This window comes from Malania oleifera, chromosome 9, assembly GCF_029873635.1.
Source record: "Malania oleifera isolate guangnan ecotype guangnan chromosome 9, ASM2987363v1, whole genome shotgun sequence".
Classification (NCBI taxonomy): domain Eukaryota; kingdom Viridiplantae; phylum Streptophyta; class Magnoliopsida; order Santalales; family Ximeniaceae; genus Malania; species Malania oleifera.
This window is the reverse complement of record NC_080425.1, coordinates 92992367-93010907: the sequence shown is the minus strand read 5'-3', so window position 1 is coordinate 93010907 and position 18541 is coordinate 92992367. Positions and strand designations below refer to the sequence as shown.

General features: G+C 38.8%; 1 pseudogene; it reads right to left on the bottom strand.

The window, feature by feature from the left end:
* Positions 1–18541, bottom strand: part of LOC131163580 (glycosyltransferase-like KOBITO 1) — a 47476-nt pseudogene that overhangs the window by 9666 nt on the left and 19269 nt on the right.

Here is an 18541-nt window from a genome sequence, read left to right as displayed (position 1 = left end):
TTTACCCAGTACCCAATGCGGGTCGGGTCGTATGAATGATAGTAGGATTGTTGACGTGGCCGATTTGTGGGTATTGTGAATGACGTGTAATTATTTATTATTATTGAAAAAAAATTGTACGAAAATCGGGGCGTCACAGCAAGGCTTCATGATAACACTCTAACTCACCACCATCGGTTAGTAGGAGATAATTTAGAGCAGGTGAATAACGTTGTGGAGGTCTAATGGTCTTGGAAGATCTACGGACCGCAGCTACAAGTGTATTTTGATTTGCATGTGATTCTACATTCTCCTTATCATCTTCACCCATTTCCTGGATAGTACTTTCAGTCAACTCATCTAAGTTAGCAAACTTAGATTTCTTCTGATCAATCGCTGTGACATCTGACACTACAGTTGACTTGTCCTTGTACATAACCTGTTCATTAAATATCATATTTCTACTTCTGATTATTTTCTTATTTTGTTCATCCCAAAACCGATAGCCAAATTTTTGATCACCATAGCCAATGAAATAGCATATTTTGGACTTTGCATCAAGTTTACTACGAGCATGAAAATCAATATGAACATAAGAAACACAACCAAAAACTGTTAAGTGAGAAAACTTTACCTCTTTATCGCTCCAAACCTCTTCAAGAAGTCTGAACTCAATGGGAACTGAAGGTCCTCGATTTATCAGATAAGCTGCAGTACTAACAACATCAGCCTAGGAAGTTTTTGGTAGTCCAGTATGCAACTTCATACTCCTAGCATGCTCATTGAGAGTTCTGTTCATGCGCTCAACCACACCATTTTGCCGTGGTGTCCTAGGAATGGTCTTCTCCATTCTGATTCCATGTGCAACACTATACTCTCTGAACCCTCCATCTATGTACTCTCCTCCATTGTTCAACCTCAAATACTTTACTTTCAAATCTGTCTCTGTCTCAACCATAGTCTCCACTTCTTAAAAGTTTCAAAAACATCATATTTATTTTTCAGAAAATAAACTCATTCCTTTCTAGTTGAGTCATCAAAGAAAGTAACGTAATACCTTGAACCTCCAAGGGATGCAACGGGAGAAGGCCCCCACAAATCTGTGTGCACTAACTCCAATTTTTCAGCTTTCGGTGTTCTACTACTTTTCAAGAAACTCACCCTTTTCTGCTTTCCTAAGATGCAGCTTTCACCCAAGTCAAAATCAACGGACTTCAATTCCGGTAGTTTCCATTTTGACAGCAGCATCTTCATCCCTTTCTCACTCATTTGACCAAGTCTACGGTGCCATAAGCTTGTATCAGTACTTGCTTCAGCAACTGCAATTGTGTCTCTTGGACTTTAGGTCATGTATAGAGTACCATTTCCACGAGCCAATACTCTGGCTCCCTTTGTAACCTTCCAAGTGCCACCAGCAAACAACATTGCATGCCCTTCATCATCAAATTGTCCGACAGAAATCAAATTCCTTCTCAGGTCAAGAATATGTCGTACCTTCTCCGATAACCAAACAGACCCATTGGGCAACGACATCCGAACGTTTCCCATACCCACAACATCCAAGGTTGTACCATCAGCCAAATACACCTGACCAAAATCTCCTGCTACATAGTTCTGTATGATTTCATGGTGGGAAGTGGTATGAAACAAAGCTCATGAGTCCAAAACCCAATCATCAAGTGGACTGTCTACTGCAAGAAGTAGTGCATCTGGTACCTCTTCTGTTACAACATTAGCATAATCATCCTCATTCTTCTTTTAAGGCTTTTGCATTGTCTCCTAAAGTGACCCATTTTCCCGCAATTCCAGCATTATCCCTTTTGGCCAAATCTAGATTTACTTCTGTTTCCATTATAGTTTCTGGATTTTGATCTACCCCGATTTGAATTTCGGTCATTACCTCTGCCTCTTGTCTCAAGGTTTAGGGCAGAACTAGATCCTGAGGTTTCACACGCATCTCTTCTGCGAATCTCCTCAGCCAGAATTAAATCTCGTATATCATTATACTTTAGTTTTTCTTTTCTAGTAGAGTTGCTTACTGTCATCCTCATTGCCTCCCAACTGTTTGGCAACGAAGCCAAAACGATCAATGCACGAATCTCATCATCAAAATCAATTTCTAGACGATAATTGATTTGTGATAGTATTAAACTCATTCAAATGTTGTACTACTGATGCATTCTCTACCATCTTCAAATTAAACAATTTCTTCATCAGATATACCTTGTTATTTGCTGACAGTTTTTCATGCATACCAAACAAAGCCTTCATCAGATCTGTTGTAGTCTTCTCCTTCACAACGTTGTGTGCAATAGACCTAGACAGAGTTAATCTTATAACTCTCAGTACCTGTCTGTCAAGGAAAGTTCATTCCTTGTCCTTCATAGTAGCAGGCTTTTCTCCTAGAAACGGTAGATGTAACTTCTTCCCATAGAGATAATCCTCGATCTGCATCCTCCAGAATCCAAGGTATATGCCATCAAACTTTTCTATTCCAGACACCTTTCCCGCTTCCTCTGCCATTGCTCCCACTCAAACCTAACCCTAGGCTTTGATACCAGTTGTTGGGAATTAAGAACAAATTTTCGAAACCTGTGAGAAACAAAATAGAGAAAGAATACACGCCAAAGAAAAATCAATCATACGCACAAAACAGTATCTATGTGGTTCGGCAATTTTGCCTACGTCCACGAAGTTGCGGCGATTTCACTATTATCAGGAAGAAAAATACAGAGAGTGCGGCGGTACAATGCTCTCTCTCTCTCTCTCGCTCTCTTGCGAAGTGTGACTGCTTACCCTAATCATCCAAAAACAATCATTTTATATGCTGCGCACAGGGTTCCGAATGGACTACAAAACGGGCCCTACAGCCCAATCCTTCACTCCATGGACTAAGCCTTAGGATAGAAATCTCTCATTAAAGAAAGGTTGGGTCATAATCCAAATTTAACGCAACTAGGCTCCACAAAAGCCCAACACACTCCACAAAGCAGACCCATCTTTACCTTCCAGAAACTAAAAAAGAGATAGCCAAAAATCCTCCACCAACTCTGTAGACACCCAATTCTCTCCAAAGTCCAAACAACCAAAAAGATTATTCCACGTCCTCCAAGAAAAGAAGCAATGCAGAAACAGGTGAGAGACAAATTCTGAAATATCAAAACAAGGAAAACAAATACCTAGAGACAAAGCCTTAAAAGGCCTCCAACTCTGCAACAAATTGTTAGCATTAACTCTATTAAGAACAAATAACCAAATAAAAGTCTTAATCTTTGAGAGGATTTGGCCTTCCAATAGGAAGTAAAAGGTTTTATGGGTCAAATGCCAAAAAAAGGACTTACAAGAGTATCCCACTGAATCAAGAATCCATGAACAGTAGTCCTTCCTATCAGAAGGAATATGTTGGAGGTGGATTTAGGAGCAACAATCACACACAAGCAAAATATAGACACCAAGATTTACGTGGTTACGTCCACAGAGCACACACAATCTCACTATAAATTGGGAGAATAATTACAGAGGAGGAGGCTACTGCTCTCAACTCAACTCTCTCTCTCACACAACACTCTTTGTTCCTTACACACTACGCACACAACTCTGCTCACAACATCTACACACACAACACATCACATATATATATATATATATATATATATATATATATATATATATATATATACACGGATGGGGTGGTAAATTTCAAAGGTTGGTGGCTTACTGTCAGCCATGGTGGGCAAGGTTAGTGGCCGTCGGTCTCCAATGTCAACCGAAATTGCGGGGGGTGGTGCTACCGTCTCCACATACTGTGCGCAGCTCAACAATCTCCCACTTGGAAACGAAGACACCATCTCAACCATTGTAAAAATGATGTGCTCATATCTGTCTTCAAGCATGATGACCAACTGAAGTTGAGCACAACTTTAACTTCTCTGTAGTCAACACCTTCTGTCACTACTACGTACTCAGCTTCTGTAGTGGATAGGGCAACAATCTTTTGTATTTGCGACATCCAGTTAACAGTTGTTGTGCCAATAGTGAACACATATCCGGTGGTACTCTTACGGTGATCAACTTCACCAGCAAAATCGGCATCTACATACCCTTTGACTTTCAAGTCTCATTTGCCAAAACATAAGCACTTATCAATATTTGCCTCTGAGGTACCTCAAGATCTACTCCACTGCTTCCCAGTGAGTCTTCCCTGGATTTGACATGAACCTGCTGACAGCTCCCACTGCTTGCCAATATCCGGTCTGGTACAAACCATGGCGTACATAAGACTTCCAATGGCTGAGGCGTAAGGTACCTTAGCCATGAAGTCCTTTGGTACCTTAGCCATGAAGTCCTTTTATTCATCTGTCTGGGGAGCCTGATCTTTGGAGAAGCGAAAATGTTCTGTCAATGGTGTATTTACCGTTTTGACACTGCTCATGTTAAACCTCTGTAAAACACAACTAATGTACTCCAACTGAGATAACTGCAACGTTCCTATCACTTATCTCTAGAGATCCGCATTCCAAGTATCTGCTTTGCTGAGCCCAAGTCCTTCATGTTAAACTCCTTTGACAATTGCTGCTTTAATTTCCTGATCTCTTATATATCCAGTCCTATGATTAGCATGTCATCCACATATAACAACAGAATGATATAACTAAACTGGTACCTCTTGAAGTAGCAACTGTGGTCGGCGTTACACTTCTGAAAATCGTTCATGTGCATGAAGTCGTCAAATTTCTGGTACCATTGAATGGGAGCTTGTTTGAGACCGTACAAGCTTTTCTTCAACCTGCGCACCATATTCTCTTTACCTTTCTCTGAGAATCCTTCTAGTTGATGCATGTAGATTTCTTCATCAAGATCACCGTGAAGAAATGCTGTCTTCACATCTAACTGCTCGAGATGTAGATCCTCTGAGGCAACAATGCTCAAGACTGATCTGATGGTTGTCAGCTTCACAACTGGTGTAAAGATGTTGGTGTAGTCAATTCCTTCCTTCTGCTTGAAGCCTTTAACTACCAACCGAGCCTTGTACCTCCTGGAGCCATCGTGCTCCTCTTTGATTCTATACACCCACTTGTTGTGAAGGGTCTTCTTACCTTTGGGCAACTCAACTAGTTCCCATGTTCTATTGGAGGTGAGGGACTTCATCTTGTCCTTCATCGCAAGCTCTCACTTGCTCGTATCTGCCACTTGACATGTTTTCTCATAGCATTCGGGCTCTCCTCCATCTGTAAGAAGTAAGTAATCTATATACCTTCTATTTGGTACATGGGGCCAAGAAGATCTCCTAAGCTCCGGAGCTGGAGTAGGAGGTGGTGGTGCGACGATTTGCTCCACTGGTTCCTCCGCCTGAGGATTCTCGGCATTCTTCAGTTGCGTCCCGACACCTTCTGGGATATCATCCATATGTATAGGTTGACTCTCTCTAAATAGGCTCGGTGGATTTTGTTATGTCTGTCTTTGTACATCACTTTTTTGTTGAAAATCATGTCTCTGCTTCTTAACAACTTCTTGTTTCATCATCCCAAATGCGATACCCATATTCATATTCACCTTAGTCGACGAAGGTGCATTTTCGGGACTTAGGATCAAGCTTGTTTATAACATAATCACTGATATGTACATATGCAACATAACCAAAAACTTTCAAATGTGAAAGTCTCACCTCTTTTCCGCTCCATACATTTTCTGGTATACGGTGGTCCAATGGTACTGATGGACCCCTATTAATCAAGTACGCTACTATGTCGACTGCTTCTGCCCAAAACTGCAATGGTAAGTCTGACTGTATACACATGCTTCTGGCTCTTTCAGTCAACGTTCGGTTCATTCGCTCGGCTACGCCGTTGTACTGAGGCGTACCTGGCACAATTCTTTCCATCTTTATACCGTGCTCATAGCAAAATTTCTTGAACCCGGGGTCTTCATACTCACCACCATTGTCTGTTCTCAACTTCTTGATTCTCCAACCAGTTTCATTTTCAACCATTGCTTTCCATACCCTGAAAGCATCAAAGATTTTCGACTTATACTTCTGAAAGTAAATTCATACCTTCTAAGAATGATCGTCAATAAATGTGACGAAGTAATTCCTTCCGCCTATGGATGAGACAGGCGTCGATTCCCATACATCTGAGTAGACTAGTTCTAATCTCTCCTTCTTTAGGGCATGGGTGTTTGTCTAGAAACTAACCCTCTTCTATATCCCAAGTATGCAATCCTCGCACATGTCAATCTCTACCGACCATAGACCACTCAATTTTCCTTTTGAGTGCATCACCCGGAGTCCTTTCTTGCTCACGTGATCAAGTCCTTAGTGCCAAATGTTGCTATCGTCATTTCCTACAGCAACTAAAATAGACATGGAGGCATTGGAGGTTAGATACAGTGTTCCGCTTTTCTTACCTCATGCAATTGTCAGTACACCCTTTGAAACCTTCCATTCATCACCAATGAATGTCGTCGTGTATTCCTCACCTGCCAGTTGACCAACTAAGATCAAGTTCTTTCTCAAGTCTAAAATATATCTAACATCTTTCAACTTCCATAATGACCCGTTTATCTTGATCTTCACAACTCCCTTGCCGGCTATGTCACAAGGTTGATCATTGCCAAGGTACACTTTATCAAAATTACCTGGTGTGTACTCTTTTAGGCAATCTCTACTACAAGTAGCATGAAATGAGGCTCCAGAGTCTTAAGACCCAAGACTCCTATTTGCTCTACAGAGAGCATATCAATGCATCTTTCTCTCCTAAGAAAGAGGCGAGTTTTGCTTCTGTCTTCACCTCAGATTCCTTACTCAAACATTTGCACTGGTTTCTGAAATGTCCAACTTTTCCATAGTTCCAGCACTCAACATTCATTGTGCCTTGAGAACCTCTAGGATTTTTGGATCTAAACCGCCTGGTTCTAGATCTTCCGCGATTGTTTGATCGTCCATGCCCACTTCCTTTCCCTCGACTTTCCACGTTCAAGGCTGAACTTGAAGTGGAGGCATTGTTTGACTACACTCCGGTCTCTTCCGTCAAAATCATGCTGATGATCTCGTCGTACTTCAGCTTCAATTTTCCTGTGGAGCTACTGATCGCAGTAACAATACTTTTCCAACTCTCAGACAGCTAACTAAGAATCAGTAGAGCACGGATCTCATTGTCAAACGTAATTCCAACCGAGGCGAGTTGATCCAACAGCTCGTTGAAATTATTCAAATGTCTTCTAAAACTTTTACCTGTAGACACGTTCATGGTAAATGATCTTTTCATCAAGTGTACCTTATTAGCGGCTGATGGCTGCTCGTACATGTTGGAGAGCACATCCATAAGGAACTTTGTGGTTGTCAAGTGCTTGATATTGAAGGCAACAAACTTTGCCAACATCATTCTGATAGCTCCGAAAGCTTTTCGGTCAAGCAACTCCCACTCGCCCTCCTTTATGGATTCTAGCTTCTCCTTCAATGGTAAGTGCAACTCCTTACCAAACAAGTAGTCCTCAATCTGCATTTTCCAGAAACTGAAATTGGTGCCGTCAAACATCTCAATCTATGAGCTCTTTTCGTTTGACATCTCAATTCGCCGATCTAAAGATGGAATTAGCTCAAACGAGCAGCATGATTGGATCCAGAATGGCCAAAAACCTTAGATATGGTTCAAGTCGTTCGAAAAACGAACCCAAAATGGCTCTGAAAAGGCAGGTCAAAGTTTTGGTCAAAGATAATAAAATATATCCTCCGTTAACGAAATATACCTGACGCCATTAGCTGTCACTGACGCCATTTGTTGACAAAGCTATGCAAGGCCCACTGTTGACATGGCACCGTGGGGCACACTATAGGTTCCAATAGCTGACGTGGCGTGGGTCCCAACTGATGTGGTGGTGATTGTACAAACAGGTGGGTGCTGACGTGGCGCACTGATGCGGTCGTTGACCCGTTGACAACTTGCTGATGCGGATGCTAACTCGGACAACACATGGGGCAACGTGGTTGGCTAGTTGGAGGCTGACGTGGCGCTGACGTCAGCTCGTCTCCAACCTTCAGTGTTGCCGAGGGTTTGCTGGCGCGTGGGGGGGGTGTAAGGGCAATCGCCGATCGCCAGGAGGCGCATGATAGCACGTGCAGGCGCGTGGTAGCGTCATCTTTCCGTTAGCAACGCGTGTAGGCACGTGTGACTTCGTCTGAGCTCCGTTCGAGCTCCGGTTACCATCGTTGGCTTTATCTCGACAAGAGGAACACGATAGTGGCCTCAAAAGGCAGTTTTGAGATACTAGATAGAGGCTCTAATATGGGATTTTGCTTCGATTTGGCGATTTTGCCCCAACCTGACTCTGATACCAATTGTTGGGGGTGGATCTAGGAGCAACAATCACACACAAGCAAAATATAAACACCAAGATTTACGTGGTTCGGTCCAATCTGACCTATGTCCACGGAGCACACACAATCTCACTATAAACTGGGAGAATAATTACAGAGGAGGAGGCTACTGCTCTCAACTCAACTCTCTCACAACACTCTCTTCTTCACACACTACGCACACAGCTCTACTCACAGCATCTACACACAACACATCACATATATATATATATATACATGGATGGAGGGTAAAATTCAAAGGTTGGTGACATAATGTCAACCATGGTAGGCAAAGTTGGTGGCCGTCGGTCTCCAATGTCAACAGAAGCTGCAGGGAGTGGTGCTACTGTCTCCACATACTATGCGCAACTCAACAAAATACTACCCTCTAACAAACATAACAAGGAGGTGAGCTCTGACACCTCCATATCGTTAAGAGCTTTACAAAAAAGGAAATCCCAAGAGAAATCCTCCTAGTTGGAAATGAAAAACAAAGAAACAGGTTAATTGTGCAAAGAGGATAGTCTATACAAATGAGAAAAAAAAGTTCAAAGTGAGGAACTTGCGACCCAAATGTCTTCCCAACACTGAATGCAAAACCCATTACCCACAAAAATTAGTACAAAGGAATAAAAAGAGGATATAACTAAAATAGTCGTCCAAGGACTCCTACAAAAACATCACGGCCCCAAATTAGCATCCTACCCATCACCATGCAATCCATATTTACTTTTACTTACTTTGTGCCAAAGGGAAGGCTCCTCTAATGGAAAATGCCACAATCATTTACACATTAAAGCAATGTTCATAGTCATCAACTTTCCAAGATCCAAGCCCCCTCCTTTCTAGACCTACAAACAACCTTCCAACTAACCAAATGATCTTTATCATCCCCCACCCCAGTCCAAAGGAAATCTCTCATGATTTTCTCAATATTTCTAGCTTCCCACACACAGGAATTCTAGAAATGGATAAGACATAGAGAGGGATGCTAACAAGACAAGCCTGAATAAGTGTAATGTCTTCCATAATGTGCAAATGATTAGCTTTTATGATATTGAGAAAAGCTTTAATTATCTCTTGCAAATGAATAGTTGCAGAACATAAAAATCTACGCAAGGCAACTTCCTCAGTTTTGGTAAGAGTATATATTAGGAAAGCTAGATTTGGAATTAAAGAGCTCACACTATTGTGGAACTCACAGCATAAGGAATTCATACCATGATAAAAATAAACTTTGTACTCCTCCCAAAAAACGTGGTTTTTCCGGACTCTAGAAAATAGACCCTTTGTATCTAATACTTTATGCAAACATAACAATCAATAACAATACACACCTCATCCAGCATGAATGATTTCCCAACCTTGTGTTTTGAATCAACTCCACAAGGAATAACCAAGAAACCAATCCCAAAGTAAATCCAACATTGCAGTCAACTGTAGTACACAAATTATCAATGATTGGGATATAGCTCACACCACCGTCATGTTCACATTATTTGCGACCATTATGTTCAAAGCATTATCAACACTTTATATCCACATCCTCTTCATTCCTTCCCCTTTCTATGTGTGGATCCTTTGAAAGACCACATGAGCAGTCCAATATCACTCCAAATTGCATAGATCCTATTCTAGCTCATCCTCACGTCCACTGTCACTTGGGGATCCATTTAAAACATTTTCACTCTTGAATATAAGTCCCTAATATTTCCAGTGCAAACACTAATTGTATCTCAATCCAACAATTTGTTCCATTGAGAATCAGCACCAAGATCAAGCATAATTACAATTGCACATATAACAATTACAACTAATCCTCAAGTCCCACTAAGTAGGTCAGCTACAAAAATACAATTCTGCCATTCTGCACAAGTTAAGGCAATAATCCAAAAGTTGGAGGACATTGCACATACTCAATACTTCATGATTTGACATGTCCTCGGGATAATTTAATCCATAAAAGCAAATAAAGATGAACAGCACCATGAGAACAACTCTATTATTCTAAGACCTGGTAAGTTCATAAACCTCATAAAAGATCATAGGATTATGCACGTGTGTGTTTAAAAAACAACAATGAAAATAGCAATAATAACAGAATTTATATCTATGACTTGCTAAAAGTGTGGGTGCACTATTTTCTCCCAAAGATACTCTTTACCAACTATTTAAAAGATATTGTAGGTGTACCAGTTATTATTTAAATTCTGAAAAACCAAAAGGAAAAAAAACATTAATGTTTATCTATTAATAGATACTGATAAACTGTGTAAATGGGAAAGTGTTCAACAAATATCCAAAGATAAAATCATCATTAACAAGCTCAATCATACTAGTTTATCTAAAAAAAAAAAAAAAAACGGCACTTATTACTATTTAAATTACCATAAATGCCTTCTGTTTTTCTAATCTATATGTTTAATGTCTATTTATCTAAATGACTAAAAGAGGTATTAACAGATTCATTGTTTTACAAATGTTACAAATGCCTAACAAAAACAATTGCCTGAACAATATAGTAACATTTCAAAAGGGGGAAAAAAAACAATTTAGAATTTTCGACACTGTCACAGCATAGTTCTTGAGTGATTTATAGTTACCAAATTTTCAAATATCTACTTGCTTTTTTTAATGAAAATTTTAAAACTAAAAACAATAATGCTTTCCATTTATTTTATGAAAAATAATAAATAAATAAAAGCTTCCCATTTATATGAAACTATGAATTATCCAAAAACCCGCCATTATTAAGCTATGCTTATGTCTAATAGCAAATATAGAAATAAAAATCGATTGACGTGATCTACAAGTGTCAGAAGTTAAATACCAAAACCCTGCGTCGAGGAGCCTAGAGTTCAAATCTTGGATTTGGATTTGGATTTGTACAAAACATTGTACACTTGTAAAAAAATATATCAAGTTCCTTAAAATTCCACACAAATCAGAATTCAATGCTTGAAACCCATGCTCCCAAACATGGCCTATATTTTTAAGAAAAGCTTTCCAATACAACTAGCCAAATGTTCAAAACAACCTTACTAGGTTTATGGAGAAAAATACACCTTCCAGAATATTTGTGAAACCTTCAAAACTCCAAATACTATGAGATAATAGGAATATTTTTTCTATAATTACAAAAAATAAATTATGCCAACATGATCTAAAAAAGACGATTTATATGAAACAATAATTTATTACAAAAATAAAAAGTTAGGATACAACAATTAAATTAATCTTAAAAAAATATGGAGCTAAAGAAAAGCAAAACAGATGCAGTCCCAAAAAATTTCTCATATATACAGGATAGAAAATTATAAAAATGCAGATTTCTTCTTTTTGTAATAATATGCTTCTAAAAATAATAGAGAATTTTATTATGTACAATGCACCTATGCACTTTTTTTTTTCTTTTTGCTATAAAATATATATATATATATATATATATTAAGGAGGAAGAAAAGAGAAATTGTAACCTAAAAAATAAACAGCCATAGAAAGAATAAAACAAAGGGAAAGGGAAAAAAAAACTAACAGAACCTAATTAATAAAACCCCTCTTAATCCCCTGCCATCATAATTCACAGTACACCACAAGTTTTCTAACTCCCACTGATTTTCTTCCCCTTTCTAGAACCACCATCTAGATGAATTTCATTTCCTCCAGGTCCAAAGAGCCATTACCGCATCTTATCCAAAATTTGTTGGGCCGTTACATCCTTCCATTAATCTTCCTCCACAAGAATAGCCAAAATACCATACATACACAACTGTTCTTTTCCTCAAAAAAAGGAAATATCTCCAAGCCCTAGATCAGAGATAGAGGCACATTTGATACATTCCCAAGTGAAATTCGGTACTGCTCCCGAATTTCATCAAATAACAGACTGTCATCACATGCAAAATCACTAGTGACATCACTTTCATTTCTCTGATTTATCTTCCCATTGCTTTGTTCCATTATCCTTACTTTCTAATATTCTTTTCTATTGAACCCCTCTTTCAATATCCTGCATTGCTGCCCAATAAAGATAAACCTTGCTGTCCTACCCTCCTAATTGTTAATTGCCTCATCTCTACTTTGTTCCCCCAAAACATCAAGTGTTACCTGAACATCATCCCCCGACCCATTCTCAAAGCCACATCATTTCCAATTAACTCACCAAGCCCACTTTTCGCAAGACTCGGCCCCTTCACTACATCTTCTTCCACAGCCATTCTCAGAAACCCTAGCCGCCTCTGTAGCCATTGCCACCCTTCCCCCTCCCCCATCCAAACGCTTAAGGATCAGGAGATGATTCATGGCCAAGCATCAGGATCAGCATCGCACCCCCACAACAATCACAGATCTGATTCTTTCCTGCCGTCATAACCTTGCTCCATGAACAAACATTCCCTCACGGACCTAAGCGACCTCATCTTTACCAGAATCATATGCCATCACAGGAAATTCCTGCATGACATTTTATTAAAAAATCAAAATTGACCCTTCAATCTGGACTAATCTTGGACAATTCCCCTTCCTTCATTGCCTACGATTGCCACAGCAATAGGTTGAAGCTTCATGCACTCATTAATCACCAATAAAACATAACAAGAACCCAAAAAAAAAAGGGTATTAAACTTACAGATCTACCAAAATCCAACATGAAGCATCGTTTGACATCCTCCTCTGTAGGCTTGTAACCACACCGATCACGTCTAGAAACCAAGTCTAAAATTTTGGTGTATGAGTAATGTAGAACAGCAGCCTCTTCGAATTGAATCTCACTCTCAAAGAATTCACAGAACATGGTAACTGAACATGAAAATTAAGCAAACTGAACATGAATTTGACTACGACAGTATAGATAAAGAAATGTAAGTGTTGCCATACTTTTGGTCTTTCATATAACTGTCCCATCTGTGTGCACCACTGGGACAAAGATGGTCTTAAATTCGAGCAGCTGCTTTCCCATTTGAGTAAGTCAAAAAATAATTTGGATTATCTCGGGTTCGCTTTTTGTATGTGTCAAAGTATGTTTCATTTGGAAGACGTTCATAATTCTTCTTGAACATCGACGCCTATACGCATATAAAGGCATTTTTCTTTCATGAATCAAGCCTATGCAAATATCCTGCACTAATTTCCTTTTTAATAGAATAGCCAAGGTTACCATCAAATTCATGATATATATATATATATATATATATATATATATATATATATATATATATATATATATATATATATATCTGTGTGTGTGTGTGTGTGTGTGTATACACTAAATAGATAAATTAAGATTAATGCAAGACCTACCAAAACAAGTGAAGGGTGATTTAACATCAGTTTTTATGTAGAATTAACTTCATTAAATGATAGCATAGAATTCCAATTTCCAACCTAATATACCTGAACAATGGTTGAACAAAAGGGGGGGAAATCTCAATCCTTGTAGAACCTTGGTATCCTTCCTACCATTTTCTTCTGTATGTGTGAAGTATAAAGTGGCAAAAAGATCTAATTCAGTTCAAGTGTTCCATATTGCAGGAAAGCTTAATGAGAGGCTTATATGTGCGTGCAACAGATTGATGAACTATGGAAATATTTCAACCAATTGGATTTTCATTATAATGCTAACAAGTTTGTGTTTGATAACTGATGTAGTACCTTATCTTATGACACAACTGATCCAATAGGAATGCTTTTTGTGCTGGGAACCTTAGATGTATAAGAAAACAAATTATTTTGAAGATTCTAGCCGATAGGTTGAGAGAGTATTTCAGAGCTGCTACTTAAGAGTGCTTTGTCGGTGGCATGCAAATATTTTCTGGTGATGAATGAGGTTGTTGGGGACGTGAGGAGGAGGAAGGGTGAACACATTGCACTTAAATTGGCATTTGAAAATGCTTATCAACAAGTGAGTTGAAATTGGCTTTGGTTCCAAATGGAAAAATTGGATTAGTGCTCATTTGTGTAGTGCTGCTTTTCAGTTATTAATAGGGAGCCTAAGACTTGGTTTTAATCTTTGAGTGAGGTGCGTCAAGGTGACCCGTTATCTCTGCTCCATTTATTCTTGCATTGGGTGCCTTTCACATGTTGATTGATAGTGCAACATATAAAAGTTGCACAAAATCTTGCCATGTGTTGAGAATTCCACTTATAAAGTTTGTCCCACATTGGAAAAAGTGAGTATTTGATGGGTGCTTATATACATGGTGTAGCCCAAGACCCAATAGGCTTAAACTTTTGATTCAAATTGGTGCTCACCCATGTGTATCAAGCACACCTTTGGACTCCTGCGGCGTTAACAAGTGGTATCAGAGCCGACGGTTCATAACTCTGGATGTAAAAGTGTGTGACCGAGGCTAAGAAGAATCATCTAAGCTGTCAAGATAGATCCAAATTGGATCAAGACATGGGAGGTAGGATTGGTTTGGAGACACCATTTGGAATACAATCTGAGACATGTAAGACAGCCCACTTGAGGAAACTGTTGGAGAATTTGTCCCATAAGAGAGAAGATGCATGGCTTCCGTTCAAGGAGGAGCAGTTGGAACTCACATGTGGTGGAGCTTCCGTTCAAGGGGGAGCAGTTGGAACTCACAAGTAAGGGGGAGATTGTTGAGAATTCCACTTGTGAAGTTTGTCCCACATTGGAAAAAGTGAGTATTTGATGGGTACTTGTATACATGGTGTAGCCCAAGACCCAATAGGCTTAAACTTTTGAGTCAAGTTGGTGCTCACCCATGTGTATCAAGCACACCTTTGGACTCCTCCAGTGTTAACAAGCCTCACCAATACTACAACTAATGCTATTGAATATATAAGAAACTAAAATAATGCAAAAACTAATAATAAAAGATAGTAAAAAGCACAAGACAAGAATTTAACGAGAATCGGTACAGAATTACCTACGTCCTCGGGCGCCAACGATCAATCCACTATTTCTTGACAAAGTACAACTTTGAGGTGTGTTTTACAAATGGAAAGTTGAGCTCTATATATAGTTTCAACCTCAAGTCCAAAAAACACTTCTCACCAATGTGGGACAAACAAAGAAAAAATTCAAAACAACTTTTCTAACAATGTGAAACTTTTCTACCAATGTGGGAAAACAACAAATCTCCACCTTGACAATAAATTCAACAAATTTTCAGTAACCAACATTCTCTGGAGTTCCACGTCATCGGCGCCTTCCAAGAACATTCGAACTTGCAGGATATTGATCAAGTCCAAACAATGTTTGAACTTGATTGTTGTCACAATCTTGGTCAACATATCTGCGGGATTTTCAGTTATAGCAATCTTTTGAAGAAGTATCTTGCCTCCATCAATAATATCCCGCATAAAATGAAACCGAACGTCGATGTGCTTCGTTCGTGCATGGTAGACTTGGTTCTTTGTCAAATGAATAGCACTCTGGCTATCACAGAATACAACAATGTGCTTCTGAACAATTCCCAAATTTTCAAGTAAACCCTGCAACCAAATAACTTCCTTAATAGCCTCTGAAGCTGCCATGTACTCTGCTTCTGTTGTCGACAAGGCAATGGTAGACCGTAAGGTAAACCTCCAACTCACTGGACCATTAGCAAATGTAAAAACATATCCAATAGTTGATCAACGTTTATCCAAATCACCTGCAAAATCAGAATCCACATATCCAACAACAAGTTGATCAATAGTATTATTTTTCTCAAATACTATACCAACATCAATTGTATTCATAATATATCTCAAAATCCATTTCACAGCTTGCCAATGTCCTTTATCCGGATCATGCATATACCTGCTCACCATACTAACAGCTTGTGAAATATCAAGTCTAATACAAACCATTGCATATATCAGACTACCAACAGCACTTGCATAAGGAACCTGTGACATATATTTACGTTTCTCATCTGATTTAGGAGATAAAACCGCACTAAATTTGAAATGAGGAGCAAGAGAAGTGCTTACTAGTTTTGACTGCTCAGACATGCCAAAACTCTGTATAACCTTCTTCAAATACTGTTTCTGAGACAAACTAACTCTTCCTCTCATTCTGTCTTTGCGAATCTCCATGCCAAGTATCTTCTTTGCTTCACCAAGATCTTTCATCTCAAACTCTTGATTTAACTGACTTTTCAACTTGTTGATTTCTTCCCTGTTCTCAGAATCTATCAACATATCATCAACAAACAAGAGTAAATATATAAAAGATCCATTTTGTAGTCTGCGAAAATAAACACAACGATCATGTTTATTTCTGATGTACTTGTGACCCATCATAAACTGATGAAATCGTTTGTACCACTGTCTTGGAGGCTGTTTTAAATCATACAACGATTTACCCAGTTTACATACCCAATTTTCTTTTCTTTTCCAGCAACCTAAAATCCATCTGGCTGAGTCATATAGATTTCCTCTTCCAAATCACCATGTAAAAATGCAATTTTTACATCGAGCTGAACTAGTTCAAGATCAAATTGTGCTACCAAATCCAACAAAATTCGAATGGAAGATTGTTTAACAACTGAAGAAAATACCTCATTATAATCAATGCCTTTCTTCTGTGCGTAGCCTTTAGCTACCAATCTAGCTTTGAAGCAAACATTATTTGCATCTGGAAATCCTTCTTTCTTTACATAAACTCATTTGCAACCAATTGCTTTCTTACCCTTAGGCAGTTGGGCTAGCTCCCAAGTCTGATTCTGATGAAGAGACTGCATTTCTTCATCCATCGCTCTTTTCCACTTTTCTGATTCAGAGTTCCTCATTGCTTCTTTGAAAGTGCAAGGAACATTATCCTCCACAACTAGAAGTGCATAGGCCACCATATAAGTATATCGAGCAGGTTTTCAAATTTCTCGTCTTGGCCTCTGAGAAACAATTGATTTTTGTTGCTGTGAAGATTCTCGAATTGAAATCTCCTCTTCTTCTACACTATTCCCCACCGTAACTGGAGAGTTACCTTGTGTAGTCTCACTTCTCACTAGGTTTCCCAAAATTGTCTCGACCTCCACCTGTTGTTGAGTACCATTGGTCTTCTATTCAACTTGTGACTCCTTGCGTATTGTTTTCTTCATCATCGCAAGTTCATCAAAAGTCACATCCTTGCTTAAAATCGTTTTTTTCGTCTCTAGACACCAAAGACGATATCCTTTTACTCCTGCACTAATTCCCAAGAATATTACTTTCTTGGCTCTTGGATCCAATTTAGATTCTTTAACATGATAATAAGTCATGGTACCAAATACATGTAAAGAATCATAATCACTAGCAAGCTTTCCAGACCATACCTCATAGGGTGTTTTTCCCCCTATTGCAGATGACGGTAGACGGTTGATGAGATGACACGTATATCTAACAGCCTCAACCCAAAACCTTTTTTCCAATTCAACATTAGACAACATACATCGAACTTTCTCCAGCAAATTCTGATTCATGCACTCTGCTACCCAATTCTGCTGTGGTGTATCTCTAACTATGAAGTGTCAAGCAATACCTTCATCCTGACATACCTTCATAAATGGGTCATTCGTGTATTTATCACCATTATCTGATCTGAGCCATTTAATCTTTCTGTCAGTTTGAGTTTCAACTAATTTTTTCCACTTAAGAAAAATATCACACTTCATTTTTATGTTTCATAGAATACACCCAAACTCTCCTAGAAAAATCATCCACAAAAGTGATAAAATAATGCATACCACCCAATGAAGCCGTTTTTGTGGGCCCCCATAAATCTGTATGGATGTAGTCTAAAATACCTTCAGTTTGGTGGATTGCAGTGCCAAATTTCACTCTAGTCTGTTTTCCCAGAATGCAATGCTCACAAAATTCAAGTTTGCACACCTTTGTACCCTTCAACAAACCTTGCTTAGCTAATTGTTGTAAAAAATTTTCTCCTGCATATGCCATAACCAGGTTGTATCTGAACCTGCATTTTTCTCAAAAACAACAGCTGCTGAGCCAATAACTGTACTACCTTGTAAATAATGTAAGTTATTTTTCCTCATTCCTTTCATCACCACCAGCACACCTGATTTAATCTTTAAGGTTTCATCTTTCAAAGTGATAATGAACCCTTTAGATTCTAAGACACCCAATGAAATCAGATTTTTCTTTAGGCATGGAACATACCTAACATCAGTCAAGGTTTTAATAGTTCCATCTTGACATTACAACTGTATTGATCCTATTCCAGTTGTTTTACAGGTATTATCATTTCCCATAAAAACA